Raw genomic sequence first — 21,303 nt, forward strand, 5'->3', positions numbered from 1 at the left:
TAACGATTCCACTGACAATCACCTCTCTGGATTCACAACTCATCCAGAGCAGCAAACTCCTGTGTCAGGCCAGCAAACAGGGGTGAGAGGGAGCATCACCTTGGTTCATGCAGTGTTTTCAGCTGATTTAAATCCTTGCTCCTGGATCATGCCCCAGAATAGAGGCAAGGCTCTCTCTTATGGGCATCTACAATCTCTGCTTTTGTTTTTTCTTTTTTCCCCCCTGCTTTTCATATATAAAACACCTGGGCACAAACAATACATTATATATTCATTCAGATTTATGCCCAACATAAACTCTGCATTCCTCCCTGACTTTGTGTCATACTTCTCCTCACTCTGCTCCCTCTCTGTTCCACTCACCGGCCATATTCCATTCCAGCTTAGGTGTTTGCACATGCTGTTCCTTCTGCCTAAAATGATCTTGCCCCAATCTCAGCATGGTTGTCTCTCTCTCTTGTTATTTACCTTAAATGTCTTGTCTGGGGGTGCCGGGGTGGCTCATTCAGTTAAGCACCCTATTCTTGGTTTTAGCTCAGGTCACGATTTCATGGTTCATGAGCTTGAGCCCTGACAGTGCAGAGCCTGCTTCAGATTCTCTCCCCCCCTCACCCCTACCCCTCTGTCTCTCTTTCTCTCTCTCTCTCAAAATAAATAAACTTTAAAAAGAAAAAAAAATGTCTTGTCCTAAATTCCACCTCCTAAGAGAGGTTTTCTTTGGACATATCATTACCAAAAGATCTATCATAACCACTAACTGAGGAAACAAATGAGTAAGCCCCAGAGTGCTGCCCTGGTCAACAGCTCTACCCAGGTAATCCCAGGGAGGCTGGACAAATCCTGGCTAGATTTGCCAACAATGTTGCTGAACAAACTCAGATAAACTTGTTACAAGAGAAGCCAGTAATGCAAGAAATGAGGGTTTAGAAAAGAGAAAGGGAGAAATTTATTTTGGGCGTCGGTAGCCAGGGTAGGTGGTAGCCTCAAGCCTTAACAACCAACCTCTCTGCCTGCAAGATGGACACCTAGAGTATTATAAGGAGAGGGTGTGGGGATATATGCAAAAGAGCAGACAAGGAGCTCCTGATCATGGGTATGGGTCAGTATGTGTTTAGCCCCTGATCAAAGGCAGGGAAAGGGATGTTCAGGATGTGGTCTTCTAGGTATTCCAGTACTATCAGGATTTTTCTAGTCTGGTGGTTGGGATATTCCAGTCATTGCAAAACACCTTCATTAATGCCTCAAGAAAATGCAGTAAGAAATAAGCACAATAGGTTTTAGTTAGAGCATGAGCTAAGTGGTCTTGGCTATTTCTGATTTTAACTGTTAGGGTCTGTAGTTGAGCAAGAGGGTTCACTAATAATCTCATCCAATGTAGTCACTTTCATATCTCCCTGTCTTAGTTTTTGCATAGCACTTTCCATATTTACTGTTTTTCTTTTTTCTTTTCTTTTCTTTTCCTATTGTTTAAAAATTATCTTCTAGACTAGAATGGGAATGGGGTACCATCTTGCTTACCTCAGCATCCCAGATACCTAAAAACAATCCCTACCATATAGAAGGTACTTAATAAACAAGTGAATAAATGAATCCTTGAACCTGCAACTTCACAGGTAATGCCCTACATGATCCTCTCTCTTTCCCTGTCTCTCTCCCTCTATCTCTCCATCTCTCTCCCCCCTCCGTCCCTCTGTCTCCCTCTCTTCTCTTCTCCTCCTTCTCTCTCATTTTTCATCCTTCCTCCAATTCATGCTTTGCTTCAACCAGGTTCATCTACTTTTTTTTTGAAGTCTCTACTCATGCATGCTGTTTCATCTGTCATTCTTTTGAACATATTATTCCTGCCTCCGCTGTTCCCACCCCTAGACCCAAGTCCTACTTTCCCCACCTAGCTGAATCTTCCATGACTTTCAACTGTTAAGTCAAGCACTACGTTTTTCAGGAAGAGCCTTCACCTACCTCCTTCCACCCTTATCAAGCCACAAGTTCCTCCTCTGTGCTGGGAATTCTGTGCTTGCATCTATCAAAAAGGTATCTCACTGTTCTAGCTATGTGTCTTCTTACTCCCATTTACTCCCCTGGATGCTGAGGTCATGAACTGAGGCCATGTTAGTTACTATACATCTGCATCCCGCTCACGGTGGATATTCAATAACCGGTTGATGAATAAATGAATAGGAAACCTCCAAATATGTCTGAAAGGAAGGAAAGAACAAGAGGAAGAAAAGAAAGAGAGAACTAGCTTAAATGAACAAGGACAGATTCCACTGATATGTTTCAGATTTAATGAGATTTAGAAGAAAACTCTGAATGAGGCCTGAGAAACACTGTATCAAAGTCAAGGGAGTCAACGTCTGCACTGACCCTCTTAGATCCATTCCACTGGCTTTGATGCAATAATGTGGAAACCTACTAGTTGTAACCTTTTCAAATTATTTATATTTATTATAAAGTTATTGAATGCAACAGATGATATGAAATCACCTAATTTATCTAAACTAAGCCTTCCTATTAACACACATACTGCACTTCTTTGAAATAGAAATAAAAGGCCACAGTAACAATCTTTATGTGGGACCTATGATAATCCACTATCACCCTATAGGTATGTATGTGCTCCCCAATATCCACAGATGCCTAAGCCCAACCTGGGGATGGATTCCAATAGCAGTACTTTCACTGGAGCAATGTTTAGAACCATTCTCCAAAGACCCAACCTTCAGGATCAGACAAGGGAAAGGAGAGCATGCACCCCCACAGCAGTATCACGGGGCTGTGAATATCTGAGAGTCTTATAATTAGTGGAAATCAATATGTCAGTCCTACACTTATATGTGCTGCTTCTGTTGCTCCAACCATATGGTTGTAAATTTTATGTATGTATAAATTAAGCAACACTAAGGTGTTGGTTTTAGCTTTAGTTTTTATGTATATACAAAATAGGCTACTCTGTATGTCAGTTCTCAATGTGTTTAAGTATACTTCTAGAGTAGACTCTTCTGATGCTCCCATCTATCTAGCTGGAATTTTACATATACATAAATTAGACAGCCCTAACATGTTGCTCCTAATAAGATGTGCTGGTGCTTTCTTCCACTGGACATAGGCAGCTCTTATAGGTTACTATGGTAAGATACTGAAATCAGAGCTGGGGCTGAAAATTATAATTTACACACACATACACACACACACACACACACACACACACCTCACATGCATTGAAAGCTATAACCTACAATGTGTAATTTCTTTCCCTTTTTTCCTAACTTTCATATTTTTTAAGTTTTGAGAGAGAAAGAGAGAGCCATGTGGAAGGGGCAGAGAGAGAGAGAGAGAGAGAGAAAATCCCAAGCAGCATCTACACTGTCAGCATAGAGCCTTTGCAGGGCTCAGACTCACAAACCGTGAGATCATGACCTGAGCCGAAGCTGAACCCTTAACCAATTGAGCCACTCAGGTACCCCTATAACTTCTTATTCTTAAAGAGAGAAGTATACATATGAGTCATTTAATCCTGCTCATTAAACTAAAAAGGGAGGAAAAAGGACTCTTAAGTCTCCTTCCCAGGTCTGTGATACTTTACATAGTTTCTAAACAAAGCTATTTCCTTTCCATCCTCTTTTATTTCCTAGAGATAGGAAGGATATGCAGTATGATAGAAAGTGTCCTGACTCTGTGACACACAGGCTCCCTGCATTTGACCCTCTAAAACTTATAGTAGCTCAATTTTTCTTCTTGATATCAGAGAAAAAAGGAAATGATAAAAAAAATTATAGGTCAACAGGTTAATGGTCCCATAACAAACATCTTTCAAAGACCATTGAAGAGTGATGCGACACAGAGCCATACAGTAAGAACATAAAACAAGGAGACAGATTTCTCAAGACTCATGCAGCTTATTAGTTTCATTTCTGTAGTTATACTCCACATGTCAAGACTTCAGGAGAGAGAACTGGTCACCTAGAGGCACAATATCCTCACTCCTCCGATAATCAAAAACCTGAATTTACTATGGCAGAAAAGTATACCATCTACTGGGCCATCCTTCTCCTCTAACACCACCTGGTAGAAGGACTCTGGGGGACTAAGGAAAGTACCAAGTCAAGGGATAAATATGGCATATCTTCCTAAAGTTCAATTTTACTGAGAAATTTGAAAGAAGTGATGTTTAAGAAGAGTGTTTGAAAGAAACAGGTCCAAAATGGAGTCACTTATGTTAAGTCTTACCAAGACTTAATACCTAATCTAACTGCAGTTTCAACCTCTCCCCAGAGTGGAATTTTAAACCAATCAGTCTAGAATTTCCTGATCGGTACTAATGAGGTCATCTGAATAAGACCCTTCTTCTCCCCCTAAAAAAGGTGAACTTGCCTGAAACAATCCTTTTTCTTTTGCTAACTTCTTTGTCCAGCTCCCATTTCTGCATATAAAAGCCTTTCTTTCTGCACAGCTCCTCAGAGTACACTTCTATTTGTTAGATGGAATGATGCCCAGTTCATGAATCAATGAATAAAGCCAATTTGATCTTTAAATTTATTGGGTTGAATTTTTGTTCTTTAACAGGTCTGGTGACAGGAGTGGACTAAAGAATTTCTGCAGCTTCAGAGATGATGAGAAACACAAGCATGATGCCCGTGAGGCCTTTGAGTTCTTTCTCATCATTCCTGAGGATCCAAACTCTACTCTCTTTGCACTGAGCTCCTAACCTAATTTGCTTTCCAAAGTTTCCTATTTGTTTAGAAACCTCAGCCCTTGGTTCTATCCCCAGATTCCAAATTGGGAACTGCTGGTGGCTGGTGCATTTCCCCATTTGTTTGGCATCAGTCCACAGTCCCCATTCTTTGGGGTCTTCTGGTTCAATCCTTTCCCCAGTCCCCGGATATCATGTAGAAAACTACTCATGGGTAACAGCCAGAATTGGAATGGGTCCAACTTAAAAGCCAGGCTGTGTCCAGGATAGGAATGGGCCTAATTTGAGCTGGATTGGTTCCAATGGAAGGCCTAAGATGAATACTAAATAAGATCAAGTTGTTAATGGGAATCTTGAAAACCAAAAAGCCCACAAACATTGATGAACATGGGTCAAGCATTTAGTGGTTCTTAGAGCATTTTCCACCTCAAGATAACTCCCGAGATAGGCCCTGTTTGATGAGTCTCGGTCCGGCAAACCCAAAGGCTTAGCTAAAAGGAATGATATCCTTTAATCCAAAGAGTTGAGTATGCCACCTTCTGGGACACTTGCTTATTTTATGTTTAAGAACTATAGTCCCAGAAGTTGCGGATATCTAGCAAAATGGAAAATTTTTACTAAAAACAACCTAGAATTGCAATAGCCATTATGGGGAACATTCCAATTAGACAAGATCAGTCACTTAAGAAATGCACTTGAGAGGAAGGGATCCCAAGTTAAACAGATTAGGATGTCTATTTTAATTGGTATGCAGAGCTTCCAAAAGGCTTCAAGATTCTAAAATAGCTTCATTAAAAGACTCCTCACAAAAGGCTCATAATAAATTAAAGACACAAGAAATACCTAAAACAAAAAGACTGCTATGACTCCTACTGTTCCCCCTTATCCTTTTCTACCTGAGTACTCACATTAATCCCTGTCTGAGCTGCCTTTCCATTCTGAGACTATTAGACAGGTTTATTTTATTTTATTTTTATTTTTAATTCCAGTATAGTTAACATACAGTATAATACTAGTTTCAGGTGTACAGTATAGTGACTCAACAATTCCTCACATCACCCAGTGCTCATCACAACAAGGGCACTCCTTAATCCCCATCTAGGCAGTTATCGTTTAAAATAAAACTACTCAAGGTTTCAGGCAAACTTCCTTAGGATCCTTCACCCTTTGGTCAAAGACTAAACTAAGGGCCATAGTTAAAGATTTCCTAAACGTAGGGAAGAAGCTCAAAAGTTTTTTGAAGAATTCAGAGTTATTATCAGGGCTTATGACCCCAGCTGCCAGATATTTATCAGCCTGTACACATGGTGACAGCACCTGCTGCAGCACAAAACTGAAGACAGGAAGCAAGATGGCAAAAACCCAAGGAAGATATTCAATATCCTCCATCTTCAACATCTTAGGGACTAGGAAAAGGTCACAAAATAGCAACTGAACTTGTACAAGCCATTCCTAGAGTTTTCCCTGCCTGGACTGATTGGTTAGTTATACAAAGATGCAAATAAAAAATGAATGGATCTGTGGCAGACTTTATTTTTTTTTAATTTTTTTAATGTTTTATTTATTTCTGAGAGAGAGAGAGAGAGAAAGAGATAAAGAGAGAGAGAGAGAGAGGGAGAGAGAGGCAGTTGTGAGCAGGGAAGGGTCAGAGAGAGGGAGATATAGAATCCGAAGCAGGCTCCAGGCTCTGAGCTAGCTGTCAACACAGAGCCAGACACGGGGCTCAAACTCACAAACCTTGAGATCATGACCTGGGCCGAAGTTGGACGCTTAACTGACTGAGCCACCCAGACGCCCCTGTAGCAGACTTTAAAGCCCATTCAGAAGCCCTTTTTCTATATTTGGAGTTCCATCCAATAATATGTTCATCCAGCCTGCTTAAGCTGTGCTCTTTGTTTTTGGGGTTTTTTTTTTGTTTGTTTGTTTTATTTTAGAAAGACAGTGCGCATAAGTGGGGGGTGGGACGGGGGAGGGGAGGAATATTAAGCAGGTTCCATGCTTAGTGTGGAGTCCAATGTTGAGCTTAATCCCATGACCCTGGGATCATGACCTGAGCTGAAAATAAAATGGGAAGCCACCAACCTGACTGAACTCATGACTATAGCCAAACATTTTGAGAGGACTCTGGAGCAACATCATAAACAAAAATCTGCCAAGTTATTAGCTTTACAGTTACAACAGCTCCAAAACCAGAGACCCAAAACAACACCTAGGTCTCCCACATTGCACCCCCTTGGGGTCTATCATCAAATCCCTGGTCTAAAAATGGAAGTGTTGGCTGCAGTCAACTGGGACACTAAAAGAGATTGTCCTCAAAGGTCTTATGCAAATTCTTCTCAAACACCCTCATACTTATCTCCAAAGGAAAGCCTCTATATGAGCCCCTCCTACAGTTGACAGGACTCCAGGGGGGTTCTCTGGTAAACTATTACCAGTAATTTCATAAACAGCCAAAAGGAAGCTAAAAGTAAAATTAATAAGAAACCTTTCCAAAGTTTACCTGATGCCAGGGCTACATATTCTACTTTATACTCTACCTTCGTAGGACAACAAATCCCTCAGAGTAAGCTTTCAACACTAGGGGTATCTAATATTTATCTCAACCAGTACAAATGAATCTAGGACCCTCTCCTAAAAAACACTCCTTTTTGCTATATAATAAAGCCCCAACCAATCTATTAGGGCAATTAAAAGAGCTAATACATTTTGGCTCCAGTGGAAATCTCACCTTAGCATTTCCCAACCAACTGAATCTGATCTTTTATGTTCCTTACAGTCTGTCCTTGACATAGAAGAGGAAGGATTCCAGCAACAGTCCCAGAATTTAATTGAGGTGCCTCAAAACTGGGGGTTGTTTTTAATACTGACATTAGAAGAATAAAAAGCATGGAACCTATAAAGATTCAGTTACATATAATTAAACCTCTTCCTAAATTACCTCAGTATCCATTAAAGCCTGAGGACACCACAGAAGAAGGTCTAATTGCCCAGGGGCTAAGAGTTTCCTACAACACACTGATCTTGCTGGTCCAGACACCCAATGTATAGGGATAATGATTTTTCCAGGATTTGAGAGATGTTAAGAAAATATTCACCATTTCCCAACTGTTCCAAACCAGAATACCCACTGTCACAAGTGACACCAGACTCAAAGTAGTTCACTGTCACAGGCCTTTGTTCAGCCCTTTTCAGCATCCCGGTAGACCCCAGCAGCCAATTTTTATTTGCCTTTACATGGAATAACTGACAATATACATGGACAGTTATGCCTCAAGAGTTCACTGAGGCTCCTTATTTCTCTCAAATACTTCATTGAGATTTAAGCACCCTCCATCTCATTCCCCAGGGAGATAGGCACTTTAACAATATGTAGATGATCTTTTGCTATGCTCAGTTACCAAAGAGGCATCCAAAACAGATTTCATTTATTTGCTGCCACAGCTAAAAAGGGACACAAAGTCTCTAAGGAAAAAATTACAATTATCTCTAGGTACTGTCTCTTACCTAGGTCATAATCTAAGTGCTAAAGGAAAGGAATTCAGCTGCCTCTAAAAAGAAATAAGCTAATCCAGGAATTTCCTAGATCCACAACTAAGCGACAGCTTCATGGATTTCGAGGCTTATCTGGTTATTGAAGATTAGGGGTTTCTAATTTTTCCCTATTACCTTCCCCACTGTATGAACTTACTAAAATATTCGTTCCTGAACTCTTTCCTTAGGAAGACAAACATAGGCAGGATTTTATGAGACTAAAACAAGCACTACAAGAACCACCTGCCTTAGGGCCACAAACTATTCAAAACCTTTTACTTTATTTGTACATGAAAGGGATAATCAAGCCTTGGAAACACTCACACAAGTAATAATAAACAGAGGCCTATCGTCTTTTATAGCACAAGACTGGATTCAGTTGCTAGTGCCTGACCCTGCTGTCTTAAGGCTATAGCCACAGCTGCAAAGTTAATGAAAGCCTCAGCGGATCAGACTCTAGGAAATGACATTTGTTTGCAAAGTCTACTTACTGTCCAAAGTATTAACTCTGAACTGATTCAACATTTCTCTGCAAATAGACTAACTCCCTATGCGATCCTTCTGTTTTCACCACCTAATCTACAATTTAAACATTGTAGTGTCTTTAATCCTGCTATGTTACTAACTCTACCTGATGCAGACAAGCCCCAGACAAGCCCCGTGACTAGAAGGTAATACCGTTCCATTATGAAATACCCCTTTAACTAGTCCTGATCTAATCTTGTTTGTTGATGAATCATACTGTGGAATATAAAAAGAGAATTTTCAACCCAGTTATGATATTTCTACTCAATATGATCTGCTCAAGAGGGAAAACTTCTCACAAGCTAAATCAATGTCATAAGCAGCTCTCCTTGCCCTTACTTGTCCATAGCAGTTATAAGAAGAACAAACGGTTAATATTTAATATAGTATCCTGATAGTTGGTATGCCTTTGAGGTCATCCGTGGTTTGGGGATGTTATGGAAACAAAGAGATTTTCTTACATCCTGTGAGCAATAGGTAAATGGTTTTAATGCCACTCTCTTACCTTCTGAAATTGCTGGCATTGAAACTGAGGCTCACACTAAAAGGACTGAAACCTGAGTATCAGGGAAATGCTCTGGCTGACTTTATGCAAAGACATAACAGCACCAGAATCTATAAAGACTGTAGCACATGTGAATGAAGTCCATTCTGCTTCTTCTGCAAAAATTGGCCAGATTTTTGCCATCCTGACAGTCTGCTCCTGAATCAGAGAAATTATGATGGGCAAACAATGGCTGTAAGTTAAACAATCAGGGTTATGGGAAACCCAAAACAGCTGCTTGGTTTCTCCCAGTTCCCTGGAAAACTCCATTTTTCAGTTTTTGCATCCTTTCACTTATCATAGTGCATTTAAGATTACTCGAATTATGAATCGACATTGATAGGAAGACTTCTATAAAATTGCAGAAACAGACTACTAGCAATGTTTGACCTGCTAGGTCCACAATCCTGGAAAAGCTATTTTTGCTCCCCAAGGCCTCAGGCCTCCTCCATCTGGATCCTCTGAACACCTGCAGCTGGACTTCATTCAACCACCACTTAATATGGGTTATCCATAATTTTTGGTTTTGTATGTATGTTTTTAATTTTTAAAAAAATTTTTAACGTCTATTTTTGAGAGACAGAGAGACAAAGCATGAGCAGTGGAGGGGCAGAGAGAGAGGGAGACACAGAAGCCAGTGCAGGCTCCAGGCTCCAAGCTGTCATCCCAAAGCCAACATGGGGCTCAAACTCACAGACTATGAGATCATGACCTTAAGCCAAAGTTGGACGCTCAACTGACTGAACCACCCAGGCACCCTTGTATGTATGTTTTCTGGATGGGCTGAAGCCTTCCCCTGCCAAAACCTGATGCCCTCACACTGGCAAAGAAACTATTAGAAAATGTGTTTCCCATTTGAGGTATACCTTCCACAGTCTCTAGTGATCAAGGTACCCACTTCACTGGGAAAATCATATGAGCCTTAATGAAAACCTTGAAAACTTTTTGGAACTATCACTGTCCCTAACACCCTCGATCATTGGACAAGATTGAGAGAACTAATGGGATCCTTCAACTTAAAATTTCTAAACTTACCGAAATCAACCATGGACTCCCCTGACCTAAGGTCTTGACTTTGGTGTTGCTAACTGTTAACAGTACCCACTTTGGGAAACATAAATTCACTCAACATGAGACAGTTATCAGCAGACCAATGTCTATTGGTATACAACTTTCTGTTAATCCCTTGTTGTCTCATATCAGTATGACCAGCTACTATAAGCCTTCAATGTCTCATGGTTAAGTGTATCATCAACGATTAAAGAAGTTTGCCCAGATCCTAATTCAAAGGATCCTGTTGGTCACAATCCAGAGCCTGGTTACTGGGTATTCTGAAAGTGTCATGAAAGGAAGACAGCCCTTTAGCCCCATTGGGAGATACCTGGCTAAGGTCCCTGGTAGGTATTCCTGACCACTGACACTGCTGTAAAACTAGAAGGCATTGAACCTTGGATATACATCTCACAACTAAAGAAGGCTTCACCTAACATCTGGTCCTATACAGACAATGGAAACCTACAAATCAAATTGATGAGGAAGAAAAGTAGCTGACATCAAAGTAGATGGCTTCCACCCAAAATGCTGGACCAAGACTTTATACTTTAACTCACCATGAAACCCTTTCTCCTTTTTTATTTTTTTTTAAATTTACTCTGGCACTAACCTGGAAAGATAATGCCTTTGCCATATATCCCAGGCCACTGCTAATGAGAGTAACCTTTCAGATGCTGAATTGGTCATTATGCAAGAGGTCCCCTTGTCCTCTCTGTGACCAACTTCTCTTCTATTGCCAATATCACTGCAAACTACAATTGACCCCCTTAGACACATTTACTAGACACATTTACCTATGTGAATCTTAGTACTTTTGCATCCCTACATTCCCATGATTATCTAGATCAGATTTTCACTCATGTACCAAGAGATTTCACCAACAACACCCATCTTTGTAAATCATTTAACAGGACTTTTTATTTCAGGTTAGGATATTCTCTTCCCATATATGCTAAAAACCTGATAGACCCTTGGTTTAGGAGTAAATACAAATGAGAAATGATCAGAAAGTTCTTCGTAACTCTTGGAGACATTGCAGATTTCATTGTTAGGACACTAGATACCCAGCAATGATCCCTAGATTGTGGCCAAAGCTGTTCTCACTAACAATATTATCTTTTGGGTGAGCAAGGAGATATCTGTGCTATGGCCAACACCACCTGTTGTACCTGGATTACTATTTCTAGGAAAGTTGAAACAAATTTACATAAGATCATCAAGCAAGCCAACTGGCTTAAAGGGTGGCTCTATCCATTGGGTTTTTCTTTGATGGATTTGGGGACCATGGCTCTGAAATACAGTTCAAACACCAGGAATTATCTTGCTTATGGTTATCATAATAATCTCCTTCATGCATTGTATTGACTCACAAGCTTTAAATGAATGTTGACAGCCACTAACCACCAAGCAAATGACCTCCCTTAAGAAATGGAACATCAAAAATGGAACAAAGAATATGACCAGCTAAAAAACTGTGACCTGAATCTGTGATCTCTGAATAACACAGCAATTGATTAAAAACAAACAAACAAACAAACAAACAAAAACCAGGATCAATGTATTGAAAAGAAAACCACAGGCCCAAAATGGAGTCACTTATGCTAGGCCACATCACCAAACTGAGACATAATACCTTACCTAATTGCAGTTTCAACCTCCCCCAGAAATGTTGTCTTAGCCAGTCAGTCAAGAATTTTCTGGTCAGCACCAATTAAGGTAATCTGCTACATGGGTCCTCTCCATCCCCCAAACAAAGATGAGGTAATTCACCAACAAGACCCTTTTTTTCCAAAAGGAAGGTGACCTTACCTGAAACAATCCCTTTTTTCTGTTTAAGACTTCCTTGACCTACCTTTAAAAATCTTTCCCTTTCTACTCTTCTACTTGCTAGATGGAATGCTGCCTAATTTATGAATTGTTTAATAAAGCCAGTTAGTCTTTAAAATGTACTCAGTTGAAGTTTTGTTATTTAAAAAGAACTTCAAGAACTACAGAGCAGTAACTGAGAGTAGCACTAATGCCTTTAATTTTAACCACATCTCTGTTAGGTTGAAAGATTAATTGAAAGGGAGGAAATGTTGAAAAGAAACAACATTTCTTTTCCAAAATGGATAGGTCCAAGATGGAGTCACTTACATTAAGTACCACCAAGACTTAACACCTAACCTAACCACAGTTTTAGCCACTCCCACAGTAGAATTTTAAAGCAATCAGTGTGTAAAAAATTTATCAAACTCAACACCCAAAAAACAAACAACCTAGTTAAGAAGTGGGCAGAAGACATGAATAGACAATTCTCCAAAGAAGACATCCAGATGGCCAACAGACACATGAAAAGATGCTCAACATCATTCATCATCAGGAAAATACAAATCAAAATCATGATGACATACTACCTCACACTTGTCGGAATGGCTAAAATTAACAACACACAAAACACAGGTGTTGGCAAGGTTGCAGAGAAATGGGAACTCTCTTGCACTGTTGATGAGAATGCAAACTGGTACAGCCACTCTGGAGAAGAGTATGGAGGTTCCTCAAAGAACTAAAAATAGGACTACCCTCTGATCTGGAAATTACACTACTAGGTATTTATCCAAAGGATACAAAAATACATACATGAAGGGGTACATGCATTCCAATGTTCATAGCAGCATTATCAATAACAGTCAAACTATGGAAAGAGCCCAAATGTCCATTGATTGATAAATGAATAAAGAAAAATGTGAGATATAGATATAGATATTACTCAGTCATCAAAAAGAATGAAATCTTGCTATTTGAAATGACATGGACAAAGCTAGCACGTATTATGCTAGGCAAAATAAGTCAATCAGAGTAAGATAAATACCACATGATTTCACTAATGTGAAATTTAAGAAACTAAACAGATGAACATATGGGAAGGGATTGGAGCAGGGTGGGTTGGAGAAGAGAGGGAAACAAACCACAAGAGACTCTTCAGGATAGAACACAAGCTGAGGGTCGATGGAGAGAGGTGAATGGGAGATGGGCTAGCTAGGTGATGGCTATTAAGGAGGGCATTTGTGATGAGTACTGGCTGTTGTATGTAAGTGATGAATCACTGAATTCTACTCCTGCAACCAGTATTACACTGTATGTTAACTACAATTTAAACAAGAAATTAAAAGGAAAAACTAATCAGTCTGGAATTTCCTCCTCAGCACCAGTGAGGTCCTCTATATGATAAGACCCCTAGCTCTTTTGCCCCAAGAGAAGGTGTCTTTGCCTTTGGGCTAAAACAATCCTTTCTTTTCTTTTGCTAATAACTCCTTTGTCCTGTCATGTGTCTGCCTGTAAAAGCTTTCTATTTTGTACAGCTCCTGGGAAGACTCTAATATTTGTTAGATGGAATGCTACCTGATTTACGAATCACGGAATAAATAAAGCCAATTAAATCTTTACATTTACTTAGTTTAATTTTTCTCTTTTACAATGGGAAGTAGCTCAAAACATAATTTGGTATAAAAACAAGTTAGATATAATACCTAACGCAAAATGTTCATTAATGTTAAAGATTAAATGAAAAATGAAGAGTGTGAGCTTACTGTAAGCAGTTTCAGGTTCTAACTCCACACCCCATTTTCTCCAACCCCAACTAGTTTGATAATCACTCCCCTTTGCTTTGGGGCTATTTTGCAATGGAAAAGTTTAAGAAGCATTGAATCCCTATAGATGTTCATAAATATAGAATAAGAGCTGAAATCAAAAAGGATATTTTTGTGTACTTCAACTGTACAGAAAATTCATCTAATCAGAACATAGCATCATTCCATTCTGAGTCTGTCCATTGTTTTCTTTTGCACCACAGTACCAACCCAATCCCTGCAAAAAAGAAACTCATGCACATATTCCCACTGTCCCCAAGCATTCTGATTCAACAAAACTTTACTTGCACTGATGATAATGTGTATTACACATGGACATACCCATCCATCTCCCCACCTAACAATCACTAAGTTGGGCACCTGAGGATACAAAGATGAGTGTAATGTTGTTCCTACCCTGGAGCAATCACAGACATGTGAGGAATCGAGATATCAATTTTTAAATAACTTTATAATGTGATAAATCCATTTATAAAGCTACAAAGTACTGTAGAGAGAGAGTAAGGATTCCTTGCTCCTCACAGGAAGAACTGTCAAAGGTTTCCCAGATAAAGCGGTTTTCAGGGTTTTGCAGCAGCAAAGTGAGCCTCCATCTGGATGGAATCCAAATGCGTTCTGAAGACTCCTCTACCCAGCTGGCTACTTCCTCACATCTCTCCCTCACACCAGCCTTAAGTGCCTCCATTGTCTCCTCTTCACTCAACAACCTCAAAACACTTTTCTACTATTTAAGTTATGTTAACATTTCACCATTTATTGAACATTTGTCCTAAGAAAGGCTTCCCTTGCAGTTTTTATTGTAACATTTAATACTCCCAACAACCATCCCTGTTTTATCATCCCTGTCTAGTCAGGAGGAGATTGCGGCTCAAAGAGGTTAAGTTTCAAGCATAAATCAATCTATAATATCCATTGTCCTCCCTATCTCCCTTGGTTTTAAAGCTGTGCCTGCCTGCAGGTATTTGACATGCCTATTTTTATTAATGAAATACCAATATCTAGACTAGCTAGTTAAAAGATTCAGGACTGACAGGGTCATTACTTGATGATGGAATTATGCGTTTTTAAAACTTTTTCTTTCTACTTTTTTTTCTTTCCAAGGCCTCCTTTTTTTTTTTTCTTAAATAGTTTATTGTCAAGTTGGTTTCCATATAACACCCAGTGCTCATCCCTACAAGAGCCCTCCTCAATGCCCATCACCCCCCTTTCCTTCTCCCCCACCTCCATCAGCCCTCAATTTGTTCTCCACATTCAACTCTCTCATGGTTTGCCTCCCTCCCTCTCCCCTACTATTTTCCCCCTTCTCCTCCCCCATGGTTCTCCGTTAAGTTCCTCCTAATCCACCTATACCTGAAAACATATGTTATCTGTCCTTCTCTGCCTGACTTATTTCGCTCAGCATAACACCCTCAAGGTCCATCCATGTTGCTACCCATGGCCAGGTTTCATTCTTTCTCATTGCCATGTAGTATTCCATTGTATAGATAAACCACATCTTCTTGATCCATTCATCAGTTGATGAACACTTAGGTTCTTCCCATGTTTTGGCTATTGTTGAGAGTGCTACTATGAACATTGGGGTCCATGTGCCCCTCTGCATCAGCACTCCTGTATCCCTTGGGTAAATTCCTAGCAGTGCTATTGCTGGGTCATAGGGGAGTTCTAGTGGTAATTTTTTGAGGAACCTCCACACTGTTTTCCAGAGGAGCTGCACTAGTTTACATTCCCACCAACAGTGTAGGACGGTGCCTGTTTCTCCACATCCTCGCCAACATCTAGGGTCTCCTGATTTGTTTCGCCACTCTGACTGGCATGAGGTGGTATCTCAGTGTGGTTCTGATTTGTATTTCCCTGATAATGAGGGACACTGAGCATCGTTTCATGTGTCTGTTGGCCATCTGGATGTTCTCTTTGGAGAAGTGATTGTTCATGTCTTCTGCCCATTTCTCACTGGATTATTTGTTCTTCGGGTGTGGAGTTTAGTGAGTTCCTTATAGATTTTGGATACTAGCCCTTTATCTGATATGTCATTTGCAACTATCTTTTTTCATTCCATCAGTTGCTCTTAGTTTTGTTGGTTGTTTCCTTTGCCATGTAGATGCGTTTTTATCTTGATGAGGTCCCAATAGTTCATTTTTGTTCTTGATTCCCTTGTCTTTGGGGATGTGTCAGGTAAGAAATTGCTGCAGTTGAGGTCAAGGAGGCTGTTTCCTACTTTCTCCTCTAGGGTTTTGAGGGTTTCCTGTCTCACATTCTTTATCCATTTTGAGTTTATTTTTGTGTATGGTGTGAGAAAATGATCTAGTTTCATTCTTCTGCATGTTGCTGTCCAGTTCTTCCAGCACCATCTGTTAAAGAGGCTGTATTTTTTGCATTGGATACTCTTTCTTGCTTTGTCAAAGATTAATTGGCCGTACAATTTTTTTAATGTTTTATTTATTCCTAGGAGAGAGAGAGAGAGACAGCATGAGCAGGGGAGGGTCAGAGAGAGAGGGAGTCACAGACTGAAATAGGCTCCAGGCTCTGAGCTGGCAGTCAGCACAGGGCCCAACGCGGGGCTCGAACCCACGAACCGTGAGATCATGACGTAAGCGAAAGTTGGACTCTTAACCGACTAAGCTACCCAGGCACCCTTATTGGCCGTACATTTTTGGGTCCACTTCTGAGATCTCTATTCTGTTCCATTGGTCTATGTGTCTGTTTTTGTGCCAATGCCATACTTTCTTGATGATGACAGCTTTGTAGTAGAGGCTAAAGTCTGGGATGGTGATGTCTCCCATTTTGGTTTTCTTCTTCAATATTACTTTGGCTATTCGGGGTCTTCTGTGATTCCATACAAATCTTAGGATAGTTTGTTCTAGCTTTGAGAAGATTGCTGGTGCCATTTTGATTGGGATTGCATTGAATGTGTAGATTGCTTTGAGTAGTAATGACATTTTAACTATATTTATTATTTCAATCCATGAGCCTGGAATGTTTTTCCATTTCTTTGTGTCTTCGTCAATTTCCTTCAGAAGTTTTCTATAGTTTTCATCAAACAACTCTCTTACATCTTTGGGGAGGCTTATTCCTAGGTATTTTCTGTTTTTTGGTTTTTTTTGTGTGTGTGCAATTATGAATAGGATCAGTTTCTAGATTTCTCTTTCTATTGCTTCATTATTGGTGTATAAACATGCAACCGATTTCTGTACATTGATTTTGTACCCTGCAACTTTGCTGAATTCATGGATCAGTTCTAGTAGGCTTCTGGTGGAGTCTGTCAGGTTTTCTATGTAGAGTATCACGCCGTCTGTGAAAAGTGAAGTTTGACTTCTTCTTTGCCAATTCTGATGCCTTTTATTTCCTTTTGTTGTCTGATGGCTGATTGTAGGACTTCTAGCACTATTTAAACACCCGCAGTGAGAGTGGACATTCCTGTCGTGTTTCTGATTTCAGACAGAAAGCTCTCAGTTTTTTCCCATTGAGGATGATGTTAGCTGAGGGCTTCTCATGGATGGCTTTTATGATGTTTAAGTAAGTTCCTTCTATCCCGACTTTCTCGAGGGTCTTTATTAAGAAGGGATGCTGTATTTTGTCAAATGCTTTTTTTTTTTTTGCATCTATTAAGGGGATCATATGGTTTCTATTTTTTCTTTTGTTAATGTGATGTATCACATTGATTGATTTGTGAATATTGAACCAGCCCTGTAACCCAGGAATGAATCCCACTTGATCTTGGTGGATGATTCTATGTGCTGTTGCATTCAATTTGCAAGTATCTTCTTGAGGATTTTTGCGTCTGTATTCATCAAGGATATTGGCCTGTAATTCTCTTTTTTTTGCTGGGTATATGTCTGTCTTGGGAATAAAAGTGATGCTTAGTTCATCAGAATCAGAATGAGTCCGGAAGTTTTCCTTCGATTTCTAGTTTTTGGAATAGCTTGAGAAGAATGGGTATTAAATCTGTTTTAAAAGTCTGGTAGAATTCCCCAGGGAAGCCATCAGGTCCAAGACTCTTATTTGTTGGGGGATTTTTGGTCACTGATTCGATTTCCTCACTAGTTTTGGGTTTGTTCAGATTTTCTATGTCTTCCCATGTGAATTTTGGTAGTGAGTGTGTGTTTAGGAATTTGTCCATTTCTTCTAAGTTNATAAGTATAGCTACTCCAGCTTTCTTTCGACTTCCAGTAGCATGATGTATATTTCTCCATCCCCTTAGTTTCAATCTGAAAGTGTCCTCAGGTCTAAAATGAGTTTCTTGTAGACAGCAAATAGATGGATTTTGTTTTTTATCCATTCTGCCACCCTCATTTTGATTGTAGCATTTAGTTCATTTACATTCAGTGTTGTTATTGAAAAATGTGGGTTTAGAGTAATTGTGTTCTCTGTAGGATTCATGCTTGTGGTGGTATCTCTGGTACCTTGTGTTCCTTGCAACATTTCCCTCATAGAGTCTCCCTTAGGATTTCTTGTAGCGCTCGTTTAGTGGTGACGAATTCTTTCCATTTTTGTTTATTTGGGAAGACTTTTATCTCTTCTATTCTGAATGACAGGCTTGTTGGATAGAGGATTCCTGGCTGCACATTTTTTCTGTTCATCACATTGAAGATTTCCTGCCATTCCTTTCTGGCCTGCCAAGTTTCAGTAGATAGGTCTGTAACCACTCCAATGGGTTTCCCTTTGTATGTTAGGACCCTTTTATCCCTAGCTGCTTTCAGAATTCTTTGTCCTTAATATTTTGTCAGTTTCACTAAGATATGTTGTGCAGATCGATTCAAGTTACATCTGAAGGGAGTGCTCTGTGCCTCATGGATTTCATTGTTTCCTTCCCCAGACTGGGGAAGTTCTCAGCTATAATTTGTTCAAGGACTCCTTCAGTGCCTTTCCCTCTCTCTTCCTCGTCTAGAATTCCTATGATACAGATATTGTTCAGTTTGATTGTATCACTCAGCTCTCGAACTCTCCTTTTGTGTTCCTGGATCAGTTTATATCTCTTTTACTCAGCTTCCTCTTTTTCTACAATTGTGTCTTCTAATTCACCTATTCTCTTCTCTGCCTCTTCAATCCAAGCATTGGCTGCCTCCATTATGCACCTCATTTATAGCATTTTTTAATTCATCACAACTATTTTTAAGCTTCATAGTCTTTGTAGACTATCAGTTTCTCTGATGTCTTCCATGCCTTTATCAAGCCTAGTGATTAATTTTATGACTAGTGTTCTAAATTCTTGTTCAGTATGTTGCTTATATCTGTTTTGAGCAGTTCTTTAGCTGTTATTTCTTCCTGGAATTTCTTTAGAGGAGAATTCTTACATATCGTCATTTTGGCTAGCTTTCTGTCTCTTTTTAGTTTTAAAAGCTTGTTATGCACTCTGCACCTGCGAGTACTGCTGTATTAAAGGAGGCTCATTGACTGTCTAGAGCCTGTCCATTCAGGAAGTGTTCTTTTAATGGTGTCTCTTGGTCTCTCTTGTTGAGGCTTTGGTTATTTTATTTCCTAACTCGTAGTGGTATTTGGGACCTTCCACCATGTGTACTTTGGCTTATTTCTTGAAGTAGCCCTGGAGAAGAAAACAGACAGACAAACACACAAGGAACAAAGGCCCACATACACACAGACAAACCCAACAAACAAACAAACAAACCAAAAGGGAAAAAGAAAAAGGAAAAAAAAGAAGGAAAAAAAGAGGACAAACAAATAATAAAAATTTAAAAAGTAAGAAAAGAAAAGAAAAAAGAAAAAACCCCAAAGACAAGGGACAGTCTAAAGGCATAAAACCAGAATCCTAAGCTACAAATAAAGCATAAGGTGTATGCAGTGCTGATGGTAGAGCATATACAAAGAGAGAAATGACAGGGCAGGGAGAAATGAAATTGGACAATGACCAGGCAGAGAGACTAAGAAGCTTAAATCAGAGAGAGAAAGAGGAGAATATGGTAAGAGGCAAGGAGAAAGAAACAAAGATAATGTTACTCAGAGAAACTATATAGTGTGATTACTCCAGACAGAGCGAGATAGAAAGGTAGCAGTGGAGGTGTAGAATATACATCTAGAGAATGGATTAAATGTGACTNATTGCAAGTCACTCTTTTGGGTTCGATCTCCCTGTGCCGCGGGTAGCCAAGGTGGCCGTGTTCTATGTCCCAAGCCACACCTCATTTCCAGACCTTAGTGCCCACACTTATTGATACTGCCTGAAATATAAACCCGCAGGCCAAGTCCTTCCAAGCAGTTACAAGCCGTTGGCTTCCCCACTGGGAATCGAGCAGGGAGAGCAGCGGAGTGGTTTCAGGCAGGCCACTTCCACTCCAGATTGAGCTGGAGAGCAGAGAAGCAGTTTCTCCTGCACCGCCTGGGACTGGGGCACCCAGCTCAAAGTCAGCACCACAGCTGGAAAAAGAATCACTCTCTGTCCCGGAGCCGAGGTCTTTCTCTTCTTCAGGGACAGTTCTTTGAGCAGTTTCAGCTGTTCTTTCTTTTCCCCTCGATTCACCACGGCTCCCCACAAAGGGGGCTCCCTCCCCTCTCTCTGTGTCTCCAGATCCCGGCCCATTTTTACCTTCCCCAGTTCACACTCCACACACCTATAAGGTTGTTATCTCAGCAGACTCTGTCTCCTTTTCCTCCCAAACTCCTGTGGTTCAGTGTCCTATGACTTCAGGCCTTCTCCTGAGAGAAGGGGGTGAGTGAAATGTACAGAGCTCCCTACTTCTCCGCCATCTTGCCTCTGATCTTTCCAAGGCCTCTTAAATGTTTCTTTCTACTTTTACATGTTTCAGAAAACTTTTTGTCTTAGTCTGAGTACATATTATTTATAAAATGGAAATTATGCTTGCTGGCTTACTTCCTTGATTGCTTGATTTCTACTGAAAGAAGCAGTGCCATGCTGAGGAAGATAACAGAGAAACTCAAATTAGGAGCTGGGTAGGGAGGGGGAGACCATAATAAGAGAAAGAATAACGAGCAACCAGAGACACTGAGTGAGGTGGCTTAGAGAAAAAGGTCACACAGCCCAATCTCAATGTCTTTTGAAATTTTAAAGGCCCAGAAACAGTATCTGGAAAGTACTGATCTAAAACCAGGAGACATCAGACTACAAACTGACCCTGGGGAATGTCATAAAAGCAAGACTCTCAAGCCTGCGGTGCAACAGGCTCAGCCATGTAATCCCTGGTGAAGAGAGCTCCAGTATTCACAATGCACAGTCATGCTCAAGAGGAAGGCCAACAGGGTTTCCCTCCCCATAACCAGAGGTGGACAGAGAGCTCTCACCTATGTCCGCACTGTCAGCTCCTCTGAGCTTGGATGCAAAGCTGCAGCTGGCAACATGATGCTTCCCAACCTCTGCCAGC

At 40.3% G+C, this 21,303-nt stretch overlaps 1 pseudogene; it reads left to right on the top strand.

Annotated features, from left to right (window-relative positions):
* LOC144240945 (large ribosomal subunit protein uL4-like) overlaps positions 1-21,303 on the top strand; it is a 137,868-nt pseudogene that overhangs the window by 71,935 nt on the left and 44,630 nt on the right.

This window comes from Crocuta crocuta, unplaced genomic scaffold, assembly GCF_008692635.1.
Source record: "Crocuta crocuta isolate KB4526 unplaced genomic scaffold, BGI_CrCroc_1.0 scaffold197, whole genome shotgun sequence".
Lineage (NCBI taxonomy): Eukaryota > Metazoa > Chordata > Mammalia > Carnivora > Hyaenidae > Crocuta > Crocuta crocuta.